Below are 13,096 nucleotides of genomic sequence, written 5' to 3' on the forward strand. Positions count from 1 at the left end.
CCCAGACGGACACGAGTTTTTGCAGAAGTAATTTGGTGACTATTTAAATGCAACGAGTTAAATTGTAGGCCTACGAGTGTAGCATGTTTCAGTGTCATACTTCGTCCGTTGGTCTAGAGGTATGATACTCGCTTAGGGTGCGAGTGGTCCCGGGTTCAAATCCCAGACGGACACGAGTTTTTGCAGAAGTAATTTGGTGACTATTCAAATGCAACGAGTTAAATTGTAGGACTACGAGTTGAGAATGTCTCGCTGTCATACATGATCCGTTGGTTTTGGGGTATGTTACTCGCTTCGGGTGTGAGTGGTCCCGGGTTCAAATCCCGGACGGACCCGAGTTTTTGCAGAAGTAATTTGGTGACTATTTAAATGTAACTAGTTAACTAGTAGGACTACGACTTGAGCATGTTTCAGTGTCATATTTCGTCCGTTGGTTTAGGGGTATGATACTCGCTTCGGGTGTGATTAGTCCCGGGTTCAAATCCCGGACGGACCCGAGTTTTGCAGAAGTAATTTGGTGACTATTTAAATGCAACGAGTTAAATTGTAGGCCTACGAGTTGAGCATGTTTCAGTGTCATATTTCTACCGTTGGTCTAGGGGTATGATACTCGCTTAGGGTGCGAGGGGTCCCGGGTTCAAATCCCAGACGGACACGAGTTTTTGCAGAAGTAATTTGGTGACTATTCAAATGCAACGAGTTAAATTGTAGGACTACGAGTTGAGAATGTCTCGCTGTCATACATGATCCGTTGGTTTTGGGGTATGTTACTCGCTTCGGGTGTGAGTGGTCCCGGGTTCAAATCCCGGACGGACCCGAGTTTTTGCAGAAGTAATTTGGTGACTATTTAAATGTAACTAGTTAACTAGTAGGACTACGACTTGAGCATGTTTCAGTGTCATATTTCGTCCGTTGGTTTAGGGGTATGATACTCGCTTCGGGTGTGAGTAGTCCCGGGTTCAAATCCCGGACGGACCCGAGTTTTGCAGAAGTAATTTGGTGACTATTTAAATGCAACTAGTTATATTGTAGGCCTACGAGTGTAGCATGTTTCAGTGTCATACATGGTCCGTTGGTCTAGGGGTATGATACTCGCGGTATGATACTCGCTTCGGGTGTGAGTGGTCCGGGGTTCAAATTCCGGACGGACCCGAGTTTTGCAGAAGTAATTTGGTGACTACTTAAATGCAACTAATTAAATTGTAGGCCTACGAGTTGAGCATGTCTCGCTGTCATACATGATCCGTTGGTTTTGGGGTATGTTACTCGCTTCGGGTGTGAGTGGTCCCGGGTTCAAATCCCGGACGGACCCGAGTTTTGCAGAAGTAATTTGGTGACTATTTAAATGCAACGAGTTAAATTGTAGGCCTACGAGTGTAGCATGTTTCAGTGTCATACATGGTCCTTTGGTTTAGGGGTATGATACTCGCTTAGGGTGCGACGGGTCCCGGGTTCAAATCCCAGACGGACACGAGACACGAGTTTTTGCAGAAGTAATTTGGTGACTATTTAAATGCAACTAGTTATATTGTAGGCCTACGAGTTTAGCATGTTTCAGTGTCATACATGGTCCGTTGGTCTAGGGGTATGATACTCGCTTAGGGTGCGAGGGGTCCCCGGTTAAAATCCCGGACGGCCCCGAGTTTTTGCAGAAGTAATTTGGTGACTATTCAAATGCAACGAGTTAAATTGTAGGACTACGAGTTGAGCATGTTTCAGTGTCATACTTCGTCCGTTGGTCTAGAGGTATGATACTCGCTTAGGGTGCGAGGGGTCCCCGGTTAAAATCCCGGACGGACCCGAGTTTTGCAGAAGTAATTTGGTGACTATTTAAATGTAACTAGTTAAATAGTAGGACTACGAGTTGAGCATGTTTCAGTGTCATATTTCGTCCGTTGGTTTAGGGGTATGATACTCGCTTCGGGTGTGAGTAGTCCCGGGTTCAAATCCCGGACGGACCCGAGTTTTGCAGAAGTAATTTGGTGAGTATTTAAATGCAACGAGTTATATTGTAGGCCTACGAGTGTAGCATGTTTCCGTGTCATACATGGTCCGTTGGTCTAGGGGTATGATACTCGCTTCGGGTGTGAGTGGTCCCGGGTTCAAATCCCGGACGGACCCGAGTTTTGCAGAAGTAATTTGGTGACTATTTAAATGCAACTAGTTATATTGTAGGCCTACGAGTGTAGCATGTTTCAGTGTCATACATGGTCCGTTGGTCTAGGGGTATGATACTCGCGGTATGATACTCGCTTCGGGTGTGAGTGGTCCCGGGTTCAAATTCCGGACGGACCTGAGTTTTGCAGAAGTAATTTGGTGACTACTTAAATGCAACTAATTAAATTGTAGGCCTACGAGTTGAGCATGTCTCGCTGTCATACATGATCCGTTGGTTTTGGGGTATGTTACTCGCTTCGGGTGTGAGTGGTCCCGGGTTCAAATCCCGGACGGACCCGAGTTTTGCAGAAGTAATTTGGTGACTATTTAAATGCAACGAGTTAAATTGTAGGCCTACGAGTGTAGCATGTTTCAGTGTCATACTTCGTCCGTTGGTCTAGAGGTATGATACTCGCTTAGGGTGCGAGTGGTCCCGGGTTCAAATCCCGGACGGACCCGAGTTTTTGCAGAAGTAATTTGGTGACTATTCAAATGCAACGAGTTAAATTGTAGGACTACGAGTTGAGAATGTCTCGCTGTCATACATGATCCGTTGGTTTTGGGGTTTGTTACTCGCTTCGGGTGTGAGTGGTCCCGGGTTCAAATCCCGGACGGACCCGAGTTTTTGCAGAAGTAATTTGGTGACAATTTAAATGTAACTAGTTAACTAGTAGGACTACGACTTGAGCATGTTTCAGTGTCATATTTCGTCCGTTGGTTTAGGGGTATGATACTCGCTTCGGGTGTGAGTAGTCCCGGGTTCAAATCCCGGACGGACCCGAGTTTTGCAGAAGTAATTTGGTGACTATTTAAATGCAACGAGTTAAATTGTAGGCCTACGAGTGTAGCATGTTTCAGTGTCATACATGGTCCGTTGGTCTAGGGGTATGATACTCGCTTAGGGTGCGACGGGTCCCGGGTTCAAATCCCAGACGGACACGAGTTTTTGCAGAAGTAATTTGGTGACTATTTAAATGCAACTAGTTATATTGTAGGCCTACGAGTTTAGCATGTTTCAGTGTCATACATGGTCCGTTGGTCTAGGGGTATGATACTCGCTTAGGGTGCGAGGGGTCCCCGGTTAAAATCCCGGACGGCCCCGAGTTTTTGCAGAAGTAATTTGGTGACTATTCAAATGCAACGAGTTAAATTGTAGGACTACGAGTTGAGCATGTTTCAGTGTCATACTTCGTCCGTTGGTCTAGAGGTATGATACTCGCTTAGGGTGCGAGGGGTCCCCGGTTAAAATCCCGGACGGACCCGAGTTTTGCAGAAGTAATTTGGTGACTATTTAAATGTAACTAGTTAAATAGTAGGACTACGAGTTGAGCATGTTTCAGTGTCATATTTCGTCCGTTGGTTTAGGGGTATGATACTCGCTTCGGGTGTGAGTAGTCCCGGGTTCAAATCTCGGACGGACCCGAGTTTTGCAGAAGTAATTTGGTGACTATTTAAATGCAACGAGTTATATTGTAGGCCTACGAGTGTAGCATGTTTCAGTGTCATACATGGTCCGTTGGTCTAGGGGTATGATACTCGCTTCGGGTGTGAGTGGTCCCGGGTTCAAATCCCGGACGGACCCGAGTTTTGCAGAAGTAATTTGGTGACTATTTAAATGCAACTAGTTATATTGTAGGCCTACGAGTGTAGCATGTTTCAGTGTCATACATGGTCCGTTGGTCTAGGGGTATGATACTCGCGGTATGATACTCGCTTCGGGTGTGAGTGGTCCCGGGTTCAAATTCCGGACGGACCCGAGTTTTGCAGAAGTAATTTGGTGACTACTTAAATGCAACTAATTAAATTGTAGGCCTACGAGTTGAGCATGTCTCGCTGTCATACATGATCCGTTGGTTTTGGGGTATGTTACTCGCTTCGGGTGTGAGTGGTCCCGGGTTCAAATCCCGGACGGACCCGAGTTTTGCAGAAGTAATTTGGTGACTATTTAAATGCAACGAGTTAAATTGTAGGCCTACGAGTGTAGCATGTTTCAGTGTCATACTTCGTCCGTTGGTCTAGAGGTATGATACTCGCTTAGGGTGCGAGTGGTCCCGGGTTCAAATCCCGGACGGACCCGAGTTTTTGCAGAAGTAATTTGGTGAATATTCAAATGCAACGAGTTAAATTGTAGGACTACGAGTTGAGAATGTCTCGCTGTCATACATGATCCGTTGGTTTTGGGGTATGTTACTCGCTTCGGGTGTGAGTGGTCCCGGGTTCAAATCCCGGACGGACCCGAGTTTTTGCAGAAGTAATTTGGTGACAATTTAAATGTAACTAGTTAACTAGTAGGACTACGACTTGAGCATGTTTCAGTGTCATATTTCGTCCGTTGGTTTAGGGGTATGATACTCGCTTCGGGTGTGAGTAGTCCCGGGTTCAAATCCCGGACGGACCCGAGTTTTGCAGAAGTAATTTGGTGACTATTTAAATGCAACGAGTTAAATTGTAGGCCTACGAGTGTAGCATGTTTCAGTGTCATACATGGTCCGTTGGTCTAGGGGTATGATACTCGCTTAGGGTGCGACGGGTCCCGGGTTCAAATCCCAGACGGACACGAGTTTTTGCAGAAGTAATTTGGTGACTATTTAAATGCAACTAGTTATATTGTAGGCCTACGAGTTTAGCATGTTTCAGTGTCATACATGGTCCGTTGGTCTAGGGGTATGATACTCGCTTAGGGTGCGAGGGGTCCCCGGTTAAAATCCCGGACGGCCCCGAGTTTTTGCAGAAGTAATTTGGTGACTATTCAAATGCAACGAGTTAAATTGTAGGACTACGAGTTGAGCATGTTTCAGTGTCATACTTCGTCCGTTGGTCTAGAGGTATGATACTCGCTTAGGGTGCGAGGGGTCCCCGGTTAAAATCCCGGACGGACCCGAGTTTTGCAGAAGTAATTTGGTGACTATTTAAATGTAACTAGTTAAATAGTAGGACTACGAGTTGAGCATGTTTCAGTGTCATATTTCGTCCGTTGGTTTAGGGGTATGATACTCGCTTCGGGTGTGAGTAGTCCCGGGTTCAAATTCCGGACGGACCCGAGTTTTGCAGAAGTAATTTAGTGACTATTTAAATGCAACTAACTACAGGGTAGGCCTATGAGTTGAGCATGTTTTATTTCATACATGGTCCGTTGGTCTAGGGGTATGATACTCGCTTTGGGTGCGAGTGGTCCCGGGTTCAAATCCCGGACGGACCCGAGTTTTTGCAGAAGTAATTTGGTGACTATTCAAATGCAACGAGTTAAATTGTAGGACTACGAGTTGAGCATGTTTCAGTGTCATATTTCGTCCGTGGGTTTAGGGGTATGATACTCGCTTCGGGTGTGAGTAGTCCCGGGTTCAAATCCCGGACGGACCCGAGTTTTTGCAGAAGTAATTTGGTGACAATTTAAATGTAACTAGTTAACTAGTAGGACTACGACTTGAGCATGTTTCAGTGTCATATTTCGTCCGTTGGTTTAGGGGTATGATACTCGCTTCGGGTGTGAGTAGTCCCGGGTTCAAATCCCGGACGGACCCGAGTTTTGCAGAAGTAATTTGGTGACTATTTAAATGCAACGAGTTAAATTGTAGGCCTACGAGTGTAGCATGTTTCAGTGTCATACATGGTCCGCTGGTCAAGGGGTATGATACTCGCTTAGGGTGCGACGGGTCCCGGGTTCAAATCCCAGACGGACACGAGTTTTTGCAGAAGTAATTTGGTGACTATTTAAATGCAACTAGTTATATTGTAGGCCTACGAGTTTAGCATGTTTCAGTGTCATACATGGTCCGTTGGTCTAGGGGTATGATACTCGCTTAGGGTGCGAGGGGTCCCCGGTTAAAATCCCGGACGGCCCCGAGTTTTTGCAGAAGTAATTTGGTGACTATTCAAATGCAACGAGTTAAATTGTAGGACTACGAGTTGAGCATGTTTCAGTGTCATACTTCGTCCGTTGGTCTAGAGGTATGATACTCGCTTAGGGTGCGAGGGGTCCCCGGTTAAAATCCCGGACGGACCCGAGTTTTGCAGAAGTAATTTGGTGACTATTTAAATGTAACTAGTTAAATAGTAGGACTACGAGTTGAGCATGTTTCAGTGTCATATTTCGTCCGTTGGTTTAGGGGTATGATACTCGCTTCGGGTGTGAGTAGTCCCGGGTTCAAATTCCGGACGGACCCGAGTTTTGCAGAAGTAATTTAGTGACTATTTAAATGCAACTAACTACAGGGTAGGCCTATGAGTTGAGCATGTTTTATTTCATACATGGTCCGTTGGTCTAGGGGTATGATACTCGCTTTGGGTGCGAGTGGTCCCGGGTTCAAATCCCGGACGGACCCGAGTTTTTGCAAAAGTAATTTGGTGACTATTCAAATGCAACGAGTTAAATTGTAGGACTACGAGTTGAGCATGTTTCAGTGTCATACTTCGTCCGTTGGTCTAGAGGTATGATACTCGCTTAGGGTGCGAGAGGTCCCGGTTTCAAATCCCGGACGGACCCGAGTTTTTGCAGAAGTAATTTGGTGACTATTCAAATGCAACGAGTTAAATTGTAGGACTACAGGTTGAGCATGTTTCAGTGTCATATTTCTTCCGTTGGTCTAGAGGTATGATACTCGCTTAGGGTGCGAGTGGTCCCTGGTTCAAATCCCAGACGGACACGAGTTTTTGCAGAAGTAATTTGGTGACTATTCAAATGCAACGAGTTAAATTGTAGGACTACGAGTTGAGCATGTTTCAGTGTCATATTTCGTCCGTTGGTCTAGGGGTATGATACTCGCTTAGGGTGCGAGGGGTCCCGGGTTCAAATCCCAGACGGACACGAGTTTTTGCAGAAGTAATTTGGTGACTATTTAAATGCAACGAGTTAAATTGTAGGCCTACGAGTGTAGCATGTTTCAGTGTCATACTTCGTCCGTTGGTCTAGAGGTATGATACTCGCTTAGGGTGCGAGTGGTCCCGGGTTCAAATCCCAGACGGACACGAGTTTTTGCAGAAGTAATTTGGTGACTATTCAAATGCAACGAGTTAAATTGTAGGACTACGAGTTGAGAATGTCTCGCTGTCATACATGATCCGTTGGTTTTGGGGTATGTTACTCGCTTCGGGTGTGAGTGGTCCCGGGTTCAAATCCCGGACGGACCCGAGTTTTTGCAGAAGTAATTTGGTGACTATTTAAATGTAACTAGTTAACTAGTAGGACTACGACTTGAGCATGTTTCAGTGTCATATTTCGTCCGTTGGTTTAGGGGTATGATACTCGCTTCGGGTGTGAGTAGTCCCGGGTTCAAATCCCGGACGGACCCGAGTTTTGCAGAAGTAATTTGGTGACTATTTAAATGCAACGAGTTAAATTGTAGGCCTACGAGTTGAGCATGTTTCAGTGTCATATTTCTTCCGTTGGTCTAGGGGTATGATACTCGCTTAGGGTGCGAGGGGTCCCGGGTTCAAATCCCAGACGGACACGAGTTTTTGCAGAAGTAATTTGGTGACTATTTAAATGCAACTAGTTATATTGTAGGCCTACGAGTGTAGCATGTTTCACTGTCATACATGGTCCGTTGGTCTAGGGGTATGATACTCGCGGTATGATACTCGCTTCGGGTGTGAGTGGTCCCGGGTTCAAATTCCGGACGGACCCGAGTTTTGCAGAAGTAATTTGGTGACTACTTAAATGCAACTAATTAAATTGTAGGCCTACGAGTTGAGCATGTCTCGCTGTCATACATGATCCGTTGGTTTTGGGGTATGTTACTCGCTTCGGGTGTGAGTGGTCCCGGGTTCAAATCCCGGACGGACCCGAGTTTTGCAGAAGTAATTTGGTGACTATTTAAATGCAACGAGTTAAATTGTAGGCCTACGAGTGTAGCATGTTTCAGTGTCATACATGGTCCTTTGGTCTAGGGGTATGATACTCGCTTAGGGTGCGAGGGGTCCCCGGTTAAAATCCCGGACGGCCCCGAGTTTTTGCAGAAGTAATTTGGTGACTATTCAAATGCAACGAGTTAAATTGTAGGACTACGAGTTGAGCATGTTTCAGTGTCATACTTCGTCCGTTGGTCTAGAGGTATGATACTCGCTTAGGGTGCGAGGGGTCCCCGGTTAAAATCCCGGACGGACCCGAGTTTTGCAGAAGTAATTTGGTGACTATTTAAATGTAACTAGTTAAATAGTAGGACTACGAGTTGAGCATGTTTCAGTGTCATATTTCGTCCGTTGGTTTAGGGGTATGATACTCGCTTCGGGTGTGAGTAGTCCCGGGTTCAAATTCCGGACGGACCCGAGTTTTGCAGAAGTAATTTAGTGACTATTTAAATGCAACTAACTACAGGGTAGGCCTATGAGTTGAGCATGTTTTATTTCATACATGGTCCGTTGGTCTAGGGGTATGATACTCGCTTTGGGTGCGAGTGGTCCCGGGTTCAAATCCCGGACGGACCCGAGTTTTTGCAAAAGTAATTTGGTGACTATTCAAATGCAACGAGTTAAATTGTAGGACTACGAGTTGAGCATGTTTCAGTGTCATACTTCGTCCGTTGGTCTAGAGGTATGATACTCGCTTAGGGTGCGAGAGGTCCCGGTTTCAAATCCCGGACGGACCCGAGTTTTTGCAGAAGTAATTTGGTGACTATTCAAATGCAACGAGTTAAATTGTAGGACTACAGGTTGAGCATGTTTCAGTGTCATATTTCTTCCGTTGGTCTAGAGGTATGATACTCGCTTAGGGTGCGAGTGGTCCCTGGTTCAAATCCCAGACGGACACGAGTTTTTGCAGAAGTAATTTGGTGACTATTCAAATGCAACGAGTTAAATTGTAGGACTACGAGTTGAGCATGTTTCAGTGTCATATTTCGTCCGTTGGTCTAGGGGTATGATACTCGCTTAGGGTGCGAGGGGTCCCGGGTTCAAATCCCAGACGGACACGAGTTTTTGCAGAAGTAATTTGGTGACTATTTAAATGCAACGAGTTAAATTGTAGGCCTACGAGTGTAGCATGTTTCACTGTCATACATGGTCCGTTGGTCTAGGGGTATGATACTCGCGGTATGATACTCGCTTCGGGTGTGAGTGGTCCCGGGTTCAAATTCCGGACGGACCCGAGTTTTGCAGAAGTAATTTGGTGACTACTTAAATGCAACTAATTAAATTGTAGGCCTACGAGTTGAGCATGTCTCGCTGTCATACATGATCCGTTGGTTTTGGGGTATGTTACTCGCTTCGGGTGTGAGTGGTCCCGGGTTCAAATCCCGGACGGACCCGAGTTTTGCAGAAGTAATTTGGTGACTATTTAAATGCAACGAGTTAAATTGTAGGCCTACGAGTGTAGCATGTTTCAGTGTCATACATGGTCCTTTGGTCTAGGGGTATGATACTCGCTTAGGGTGCGAGGGGTCCCCGGTTAAAATCCCGGACGGCCCCGAGTTTTTGCAGAAGTAATTTGGTGACTATTCAAATGCAACGAGTTAAATTGTAGGACTACGAGTTGAGCATGTTTCAGTGTCATACTTCGTCCGTTGGTCTAGAGGTATGATACTCGCTTAGGGTGCGAGGGGTCCCCGGTTAAAATCCCGGACGGACCCGAGTTTTGCAGAAGTAATTTGGTGACTATTTAAATGTAACTAGTTAAATAGTAGGACTACGAGTTGAGCATGTTTCAGTGTCATATTTCGTCCGTTGGTTTAGGGGTATGATACTCGCTTCGGGTGTGAGTAGTCCCGGGTTCAAATTCCGGACGGACCCGAGTTTTGCAGAAGTAATTTAGTGACTATTTAAATGCAACTAACTACAGGGTAGGCCTATGAGTTGAGCATGTTTTATTTCATACATGGTCCGTTGGTCTAGGGGTATGATACTCGCTTTGGGTGCGAGTGGTCCCGGGTTCAAATCCCGGACGGACCCGAGTTTTTGCAAAAGTAATTTGGTGACTATTCAAATGCAACGAGTTAAATTGTAGGACTACGAGTTGAGCATGTTTCAGTGTCATACTTCGTCCGTTGGTCTAGAGGTATGATACTCGCTTAGGGTGCGAGAGGTCCCGGTTTCAAATCCCGGACGGACCCGAGTTTTTGCAGAAGTAATTTGGTGACTATTCAAATGCAACGAGTTAAATTGTAGGACTACAGGTTGAGCATGTTTCAGTGTCATATTTCTTCCGTTGGTCTAGAGGTATGATACTCGCTTAGGGTGCGAGTGGTCCCTGGTTCAAATCCCAGACGGACACGAGTTTTTGCAGAAGTAATTTGGTGACTATTCAAATGCAACGAGTTAAATTGTAGGACTACGAGTTGAGCATGTTTCAGTGTCATATTTCGTCCGTTGGTCTAGGGGTATGATACTCGCTTAGGGTGCGAGGGGTCCCGGGTTCAAATCCCAGACGGACACGAGTTTTTGCAGAAGTAATTTGGTGACTATTTAAATGCAACGAGTTAAATTGTAGGCCTACGAGTGTAGCATGTTTCAGTGTCATACTTCGTCCGTTGGTCTAGAGGTATGATACTCGCTTAGGGTGCGAGTGGTCCCGGGTTCAAATCCCAGACGGACACGAGTTTTTGCAGAAGTAATTTGGTGACTATTCAAATGCAACGAGTTAAATTGTAGGACTACGAGTTGAGAATGTCTCGCTGTCATACATGATCCGTTGGTTTTGGGGTATGTTACTCGCTTCGGGTGTGAGTGGTCCCGGGTTCAAATCCCGGACGGACCCGAGTTTTTGCAGAAGTAATTTGGTGACTATTTAAATGTAACTAGTTAACTAGTAGGACTACGACTTGAGCATGTTTCAGTGTCATATTTCGTCCGTTGGTTTAGGGGTATGATACTCGCTTCGGGTGTGAGTAGTCCCGGGTTCAAATCCCGGACGGACCCGAGTTTTGCAGAAGTAATTTGGTGACTATTTAAATGCAACGAGTTAAATTGTAGGCCTACGAGTTGAGCATGTTTCAGTGTCATATTTCTTCCGTTGGTCTAGGGGTATGATACTCGCTTAGGGTGCGAGGGGTCCCGGGTTCAAATCCCAGACGGACACGAGTTTTTGCAGAAGTAATTTGGTGACTATTTAAATGCAACTAGTTATATTGTAGGCCTACGAGTGTAGCATGTTTCACTGTCATACATGGTCCGTTGGTCTAGGGGTATGATACTCGCGGTATGATACTCGCTTCGGGTGTGAGTGGTCCCGGGTTCAAATTCCGGACGGACCCGAGTTTTGCAGAAGTAATTTGGTGACTACTTAAATGCAACTAATTAAATTGTAGGCCTACGAGTTGAGCATGTCTCGCTGTCATACATGATCCGTTGGTTTTGGGGTATGTTACTCGCTTCGGGTGTGAGTGGTCCCGGGTTCAAATCCCGGACGGACCCGAGTTTTGCAGAAGTAATTTGGTGACTATTTAAATGCAACGAGTTAAATTGTAGGCCTACGAGTGTAGCATGTTTCAGTGTCATACATGGTCCTTTGGTCTAGGGGTATGATACTCGCTTAGGGTGCGAGGGGTCCCCGGTTAAAATCCCGGACGGCCCCGAGTTTTTGCAGAAGTAATTTGGTGACTATTCAAATGCAACGAGTTAAATTGTAGGACTACGAGTTGAGCATGTTTCAGTGTCATACTTCGTCCGTTGGTCTAGAGGTATGATACTCGCTTAGGGTGCGAGGGGTCCCCGGTTAAAATCCCGGACGGACCCGAGTTTTGCAGAAGTAATTTGGTGACTATTTAAATGTAACTAGTTAAATAGTAGGACTACGAGTTGAGCATGTTTCAGTGTCATATTTCGTCCGTTGGTTTAGGGGTATGATACTCGCTTCGGGTGTGAGTAGTCCCGGGTTCAAATCCCGGACGGACCCGAGTTTTGCAGAAGTAATTTGGTGAGTATTTAAATGCAACGAGTTATATTGTAGGCCTACGAGTGTAGCATGTTTCAGTGTCATACATGGTCCGTTGGTCTAGGGGTATGATACTCGCTTCGGGTGTGAGTGGTCCCGGGTTCAAATCCCGGACGGACCCGAGTTTTGCAGAAGTAATTTGGTGACTATTTAAATGCAACTAGTTATATTGTAGGCCTACGAGTGTAGCATGTTTCAGTGTCATACATGGTCCGCTGGTCTAGGGGTATGATACTCGTGGTATGATACTCGCTTCGGGTGTGAGTGGTCCCGGGTTCAAATTCCGGACGGACCCGAGTTTTGCAGAAGTAATTTGGTGACTACTTAAATGCAACTAAATAAATTGTAGGCCTACGAGTTGAGCATGTCTCGCTGTCATACATGATCTGTTGGTTTTGGGGTATGTTACTCGCTTCGGGTGTGAGTGGTCCCGGGTTCAAATCCCGGACGGACCCGAGTTTTGCGGAAGTAATTTGGTGACTATTTAAATGCAACGAGTTAAATTGTAGGCCTACGAGTGTAGAATGTTTCAGTGTCATACATGGTCCGTTGGTCTAGGGGTATGATACTCGCTTAGGGTGCGAGGGGTCCCGGGTTCAAATCCCAGACGGACACGAGTTTTTGCAGAAGTAATTTGGTGACTATTTAAATGCAACTAGTTATATTGTAGGCCTACGAGTGTAGCATGTTTCAGTGTCATACATGGTCCGTTGGTCTAGGGGTATGATACTCGCTTAGGGTGCGAGGGGTCCCCGGTTAAAATCCCGGACGGCCCCGAGTTTTTGCAGAAGTAATTTGGTGACTATTCAAATGCAACGAGTTAAATTGTAGGACTACGAGTTGAGCATGTTTCAGTGTCATACTTCGTCCGTTGGTCTAGAGGTATGATACTCGCTTAGGGTGCGAGGGGTCCCCGGTTAAAATCCCGGACGGACCCGAGTTTTGCAGAAGTAATTTGGTGACTATTTAAATGTAACTAGTTAAATAGTAGGACTACGAGTTGAGCATGTTTCAGTGTCATATTTCGTCCGTTGGTTTAGGGGTATGATACTCGCTTCGGGTGTGAGTAGTCCCGGG

At 45.8% G+C, this 13,096-nt stretch overlaps 9 non-coding genes across 9 annotated transcripts; all 9 read left to right on the forward strand.

Annotated features, from left to right (window-relative positions):
* Positions 1-2,049: 2,049 nt before the first annotated feature.
* Positions 2,050-2,121, forward strand: TRNAP-CGG (transfer RNA proline (anticodon CGG)). The gene has a single exon. It is a non-coding gene; the product is annotated as a tRNA-Pro (tRNA).
* Positions 2,122-2,543: 422 nt separating this feature from the next.
* On the forward strand, positions 2,544-2,617 carry TRNAP-AGG (transfer RNA proline (anticodon AGG)). The gene has a single exon. It is a non-coding gene; the product is annotated as a tRNA-Pro (tRNA).
* Positions 2,618-3,667: 1,050 nt separating this feature from the next.
* Positions 3,668-3,739, forward strand: TRNAP-CGG (transfer RNA proline (anticodon CGG)). The gene has a single exon. It is a non-coding gene; the product is annotated as a tRNA-Pro (tRNA).
* Positions 3,740-4,161: 422 nt separating this feature from the next.
* On the forward strand, positions 4,162-4,235 carry TRNAP-AGG (transfer RNA proline (anticodon AGG)). The gene has a single exon. It is a non-coding gene; the product is annotated as a tRNA-Pro (tRNA).
* A 1,049-nt stretch (positions 4,236-5,284) lies between these two features.
* TRNAP-UGG (transfer RNA proline (anticodon UGG)) lies at positions 5,285-5,356 on the forward strand. The gene has a single exon. It is a non-coding gene; the product is annotated as a tRNA-Pro (tRNA).
* Positions 5,357-6,407: 1,051 nt separating this feature from the next.
* TRNAP-UGG (transfer RNA proline (anticodon UGG)) lies at positions 6,408-6,479 on the forward strand. The gene has a single exon. It is a non-coding gene; the product is annotated as a tRNA-Pro (tRNA).
* A 2,029-nt stretch (positions 6,480-8,508) lies between these two features.
* TRNAP-UGG (transfer RNA proline (anticodon UGG)) lies at positions 8,509-8,580 on the forward strand. The gene has a single exon. It is a non-coding gene; the product is annotated as a tRNA-Pro (tRNA).
* A 1,386-nt stretch (positions 8,581-9,966) lies between these two features.
* TRNAP-UGG (transfer RNA proline (anticodon UGG)) lies at positions 9,967-10,038 on the forward strand. Its single transcript has one exon. It is a non-coding gene; the product is annotated as a tRNA-Pro (tRNA).
* Positions 10,039-12,068: 2,030 nt separating this feature from the next.
* Positions 12,069-12,140, forward strand: TRNAP-CGG (transfer RNA proline (anticodon CGG)). The gene has a single exon. It is a non-coding gene; the product is annotated as a tRNA-Pro (tRNA).
* Positions 12,141-13,096: the final 956 nt, after the last annotated feature.

This window comes from Phalangium opilio, unplaced genomic scaffold, assembly GCF_054372755.1.
Source record: "Phalangium opilio isolate 3A_F unplaced genomic scaffold, DU_Popi_V2 ptg000022l_1, whole genome shotgun sequence".
Lineage (NCBI taxonomy): Eukaryota > Metazoa > Arthropoda > Arachnida > Opiliones > Phalangiidae > Phalangium > Phalangium opilio.